This window comes from Calypte anna, chromosome 3 (genome assembly GCF_003957555.1).
Source record: "Calypte anna isolate BGI_N300 chromosome 3, bCalAnn1_v1.p, whole genome shotgun sequence".
In the NCBI taxonomy this organism is placed as follows: Eukaryota; Metazoa; Chordata; class Aves; order Apodiformes; family Trochilidae; genus Calypte; species Calypte anna.
The window spans coordinates 95,487,521-95,493,678 of record NC_044246.1 but is presented as its reverse complement, the minus strand read 5'-3'; positions in this window follow the sequence as shown (position 1 = coordinate 95,493,678).

The window sequence follows — 6,158 nt, the reverse complement described above, 5'->3', positions numbered from 1 at the left end:
ATTAGTCAGAAGTCTCTTGTGCATAGAAAGTAATCCATTTGAATTTTATATGATCTTTCTGTAACTTGTTCTTTGTAGTAATTGGTAGTGGAATGAAAAGTATACAGGCAGTCCAAGTGACATTGCTTTTTAGTAAGTGGTTGTATTTGCACTTTTTTTTTTTTTAATAGGATAACTGGACTGTTACTAGGCTGCACAACAAGAGAACATTTATTTCCTTAGGAGGTAGTTTTATTCACTTTAGGCTCAGATTCTGGTGATACACCAACCTTATTTGTTGAATTTGCTGATAGTGGGTCTTTCAATACAAGGTTTTGTGGTTTTTTTAAATTTCTTTCAGTGAAGGTGTCTGCTTCTGTGGCTATGGTAGTAATGCTTAAGCATGGAGCCAGTGACGTCCTTACTTATTCCTATTCCTTCAGAGCATTGCTGCAAACTTCACTTTCCTAGCCTCAGCCTCTGGATTTAACCCCATTTATTTAACTGATGTAATGGTTGCAGGTTTGCCTTCCTGTCTGCATGACCCAGGTAACCCTGAAAGTGGCTGTTATGGTTGGCATCTATTAACCACTCATTTAACATGGGTACAGTTTTGGTACCCTTTATGAAACTTCATGTAAAAACCTCCATGGATGTTACCTGCTTTCTTTGAGAGCTTTCAAGAAAGGTTCTGCACTCAGCATTTGGTTGAATCCTGTGCAGAGGGAGCTCTTCACCCATCATGTTGGCTGAAGGTCTGGGCAGAGACTGCAAGGAGTCATCCCTTGTGCAGACAGAACCCAAGCTCTGCAGGGCCAGACCATGGCTGGGGAGCTGCCCCTTACTGAAGATGCAAACAAAATGAGAACCTGGGCAGGCTGCAGAGAGAGATCTCCCTGAGCCTCTGAGTGGAAGGGAGGGAAAGTGGCGACTTAAATGGCTTGTAAGAAGTTAAAAAGAGGTTTAGAGAAATGTGTATCTGTAATAACTAATTTTCAGTTCTCTTGTGCATGTTAGGTGACAGGAGTTGGGCTTAATTTTTCTTTCCCTTTTACCACTTATCCTCTTTTGTCTATAGCATGAAGGGGAGGTTGGAGACATTTACCTGTGTAGGTCATTAAGAGTAACAAGGCCATGCCATGGAGCTGAGGTGGCAGTAGCTAAGATGACAAGAAGCAGCACTTTACCTGCAGCCGTGTACTCCAGAGGCTTCATTCTAAAATCACACAGATTTAGGGTGGAAGGGACCCCCTTGCTCAAGCAGCTCTAGCTAGAGCTAAGAGCCCAGGACCATGTTCAGGCAGCTTCTGAGTATTGCCAATGGCTGAGACTCTGCAGCCCCTCAGGGCACTGTGCCAGTGCTTGTCCATCCTCACAGTAACAGAAAGCATTTCCTGGGCTTCAGAGGGAACCCCCCCTGTGTTCAAGCTTGTACCCCTCACCTCTTGATTGTTTCCATCCTCCCTTCAGATACTTAAAAGATACTGAATAGGTTCTTTATGCTATTAGTCCCTGCTCTCAGTTTTCCCTCATGGGAGAGAGAACTCCAATCTCTACATCCTCTCCATGGCCCTTCCCTCAGCTCTCCAGTGTGCCCATGTCTCCTTTCTACTGCAGAGCCCAGAACTGGACAGAGACCTCCAGGTGAGGCCCTAATAGGAGAGGGGAAGAATCACCTCCCCCCACCTGCTGGCAACATTCCTCCTGATGATACCAGGATACCATTAACTTCATCTGTGGTACCCAGGATACCATTAACCTTATCTGGGGCAAGGGCACATTGCTTGGTCCACCAGGACCCCCAGGTCCAAAAGCCAATATAGTGGCTTTTTCAACACTTTTTTCATGTTTAAAAAAAGAAAAGGGGAGAAGAAATATATGTGCACACATGCCCTGACAGTCATTTCAGTGCAGAGCTATTGCACTTTTTAAGTCTTAAAGACTGAGTACAGAATCACACTGTCATGAGCAGTGTTACAAGTTTTTAACACAGCAGATCTAAGCTTTGGGAGTAGTTCCACAAGCTAGTTAAATATTTAGTGAATACATTTCTTAGACCAGGCAAGTAACAGAACAGAACTATTCCACAATTAGAAATAAAACACATTCAGCAGGATGGTGGATGGAGCTGTTTAGTTCATCTGAAACCTCAACAGTTTCACCACTACTCAAGCTCCTGCTGCAAGCTGGCAATACACCTTCTTATGAGCCTGTCATTAAAGATGCTACTATCTGCACTTCTACATTTTTTGTAACAAAGTTTCATTTATAGGCATAGTAGTATGGAGTAGAACTGAACAAGTCCTTGCATCGAGTTACAGATCACCAATGTTTAAGGCATCTAAAACATACATTCTGTGCCTATGCACAAGTAATCTTTGAAAAAAATCCTGTTCTTAAACTAGATAACCAGGAAAAAACAATAGACAAGAGGACAAGCAGTGTGTTAGTTCTGATTCTCTAACACTAATCCCTGGCCTAATAATAAACATTGATACAATCCCTACCAGGAATATTCTCACATGTTCTGAATTTGTCACTTCTCTTTATACTTTGCTTTATCCCTTAATGCCAGAACATCTCTCTCCTCACTTGTCCTGAAGGCCTTCCCTCTGTCCTTTAGTGCAGCTCCTGCCATGCAGCTCAGGAGCTTGGATCCTTCACCACCAGGCCATCCACCTTGGCCACCTGGTACAAGACAGAGGTGCTCTCCTGCAGGCATGCTGCACAAGCTAACATGCTTCAGAAGATGTGCAAGTTAAAAAACTGAAAACCAGAGCAAGTATGTATTTGATTAAGACACTATTTTCCAAAATAACCCTATGTGCAGCATTACTGAGCATGCAGTATGACTCCAGGGAATATTGTGTGCCATCCTATCAAACAATAGTTTACTTCCTAATGGGAAATGATGCTTGTTTTCCTTTGTTTGTCCTGTGAAGTGTTGGTTGCCAAGTTTCTGTCCAAATGTTCACAAGATAAACTGTTAGCAGGCACTAAACTGAGGGCAAACCTACCTAAAAGTGGATGTCCATCATAGGAGAAACCACAAAGATTAGGTCTCTTTTTTAATAGGATATCTTCATACATGTGACTCAAAAAAAAAAAAAAAAATCCAACTAGGGGCAAGTTAAAAAATAAAAGCAAGCAAAGAGTAATTAAGCATCTTGCACATGAGAAAGCTTTAGCAGAAAAAAAATATATCCCAAGTACAGTAGTTGGACTTTGCATATGTGAGGCTCCAGGACAAACACAGGCTCCACAGTATTTTCTGTCTTTCCAGTACCTGAAGCATTTAGCAGCATAATCTTAAGGAGTCAGATGCTGCAAGACAGTTTTGAGACACAGACCTCTAATGATGGTACCCACCTTTGCAAACTATCACCAGCAATGAGTCTTAGAAAATTATTTTTCTTCTTCATAGTGCTGGTTTCATCTCCCAGATACACCAGAAACCAAGTAGCAGGCACTCAAGAAACAAAAGTATGAGTAACAGCAGTTTAGATTCATAAGAAACAGCTAAAAAACAAGTGCATTCGTGTTCTTTTCAGATCATGCAGAGATAGGACCTGCAGTTTTGTCACCCAGCATTCATATACATTAACAAGCATTTTTAAAAGTTTTGGCAATGGATACAGATGCCAGGCCAAATTCCTCTGGGCTGAGGGAACAGCTGTGATCAAAAACTGGCAGGATCCTTGCAGACTCAGGGTCAGAAAATGGAGGTCTCTCCACTCCCCTTCACCTGCCCAGATGTGTGCCTTGCCTAGCTGGGTGCAGTCAGAGGCACTGCAATATAGGGTTTTTTTTCCCCAAGAATGTAACTTATATGAATAAGCTTTTCTGTTTCAGCTAGTTTACACAACCTGGTAAGCAATATTTTGTCTAAATGCTCCTTGCTGAGTCTATTTAAACAATACCAAAGCCAGCAATGGAAAAATGAGAAGCTGAGAATACACCTCTTTCTGTATCCTATCTACTGGTAACAGTGGCTACATCTTGGTTTTGTCACAGCCCAGGACATGTAGGTCTCACCTTGTTATGGGGCCAGTCAGTGTGTGCAAAAGCATCCCAGATCCTCCACTTTACATGTAGCTGGTGATATCTTTAGTGAAACAATGCTGCTCTGCCCTAGCTTTTGTAACAGCCAATAGATTAAAAAAAAAAAAAAAAATAGAATGTTTAAACCAGCAAGTACCAGTAAAACACATTATTTGCAGTTTTTCAAAACTAATGAATTCTTCCCACTGTAAATGCTTTAAATCTAGGCTGCTGCAATATCTGGGATGGCAGGACTCACTGAGCTTGGGCAAAGTATAGCTACTACTTCCTTGGCTGCATTCTACAACGATGCAAGCAACATCCACGCACGTGGAAACAAATTCACATGACAAAATGAGACAAAAAATATCAAAGAATAAGGCATTTCAGTTCAAACTAAATCTTTATTCATATGGAAAATACTATTTTTCTTTTTGCAAATGATGCTAATAAATAAAAATAGTCAGAAAGAACTTTGCTTAAAGTTAAGTGACCAGTTACAGCCACATGAAGCTTTTAATTCCCGTTAAGACCACGCCAACAATCATGCAGATTGGCTACAAGAAAGCAATATAAACTATATTTTATTTTGTGCAATCTTATCATACAGTCTTAATGCTACCTTCTTCTAAACCATTTCACATAGATTGAAATGCAACTTCAAAACAAATATTTGGGGACGTCTTTTACACTTATTCCATCGATGGAGCTGTGTATAGCTTAAGCCCATAAAATTATAATGTAGCTAAGCATCTCAAGAAAATGAAAGAAAAGAGGATTCTGTTCTGAAAATTCAGACAAGTTTATAAACATAAGAGGAAAAAAAAGCTCACACCAGTGAGTTGACAAACACATTATTAAAGCATAACAATAAATTATATTAAATTTTAAAATGTTCATCCTTAGAGTGGTTATTTGAGGAAATATTATTCAAAAAAGCACACCAAAACTTTCATCACTAGGAGTTAAACCTTAACTTTACATATCTCAACTTCCCACTTAGATGCAATTTTGTTTACAATAGGCTTCAGCTTTGTGAGCATATTCTTTATCACACATCTAAAAACAAATTGAAAAATGCTGGAGTTAAGCTCTGCATCAAACATCATCAAGGTGAGAAACAGGCACTTGACAGTATAATGTGCAAGGCAAAACCTTTACTGGTCACAGTATAAATAGTTTATTCAGGAGGGAAAAGTTCTCAGCCCATCTTTTAGAGCAAAATATTATGGGCTGCTAGCAGGTATTTTTCCGTTCTTTCAGGAAACCAACAACCAAACTAAATAGTAGCTCATGCCTTAGAGTGTATTCCATAAACTATAAAATGCAGCATACTTTACCCAGGAATATTAATTCTTTCCTATAATTACCCTCAGCACCTGCCAAAGGCAAATACAGAGTTTACTCACAGACTAAATGATGCAATATAAATGTTAAACCTTACTCCTTTATTAGTATTTTTTAATACATAATGCCAATTTTAAAAATACAATTTCCAGTTCCAAGATCTTGCTTTGTAGCACAAAATACTGATTTTCTTTTACATAAAACTTAAGAACAATGGCTTCTAACATCCTATTAATAAAAAACAAAAACAAAAAAACAAAAAACAGAAAAACCCAACAACCCAAAAACATTTTGCTACAGTTTCCCTCCAGGCACATCTCAACAGGAATCTCCAAAAGACAGTTATGCAGGAACTGTAAGCCAGAAAACTATGCATGAGTTCGAGGACTGAGGAGAAAGAGGGAGCTAAGAGAGGAATTTGGCAGTAACAGAAACAAGGTACAAGCTTAGAAGGAATGGCATGCATCTGTTTTCATCAGCATAAACTTCTTGCAAAAATATGTTCACAAGACATCCATTATATAAAGGTATATGCTGTCTTGTAAAATGCTGATTTTCTCTGAAACATTAACTTGATCTTTCCACTGCACTGGCCATATTGCTTGGCAGAGAACAAGTTTTCAGTTCTGTTATACCAGTTTAACAATCAGGAGAGAAAAGGCCTACTGTTCATTTCTTATAAAACTTTTGGTTTGATTTTTTCCATGAATGTTAAAGCAGTATTTATATAGGTCTTATAAACAAAACTTTGGACCTGACATCAGCTGCACCGCTAATGACAGACAATATGC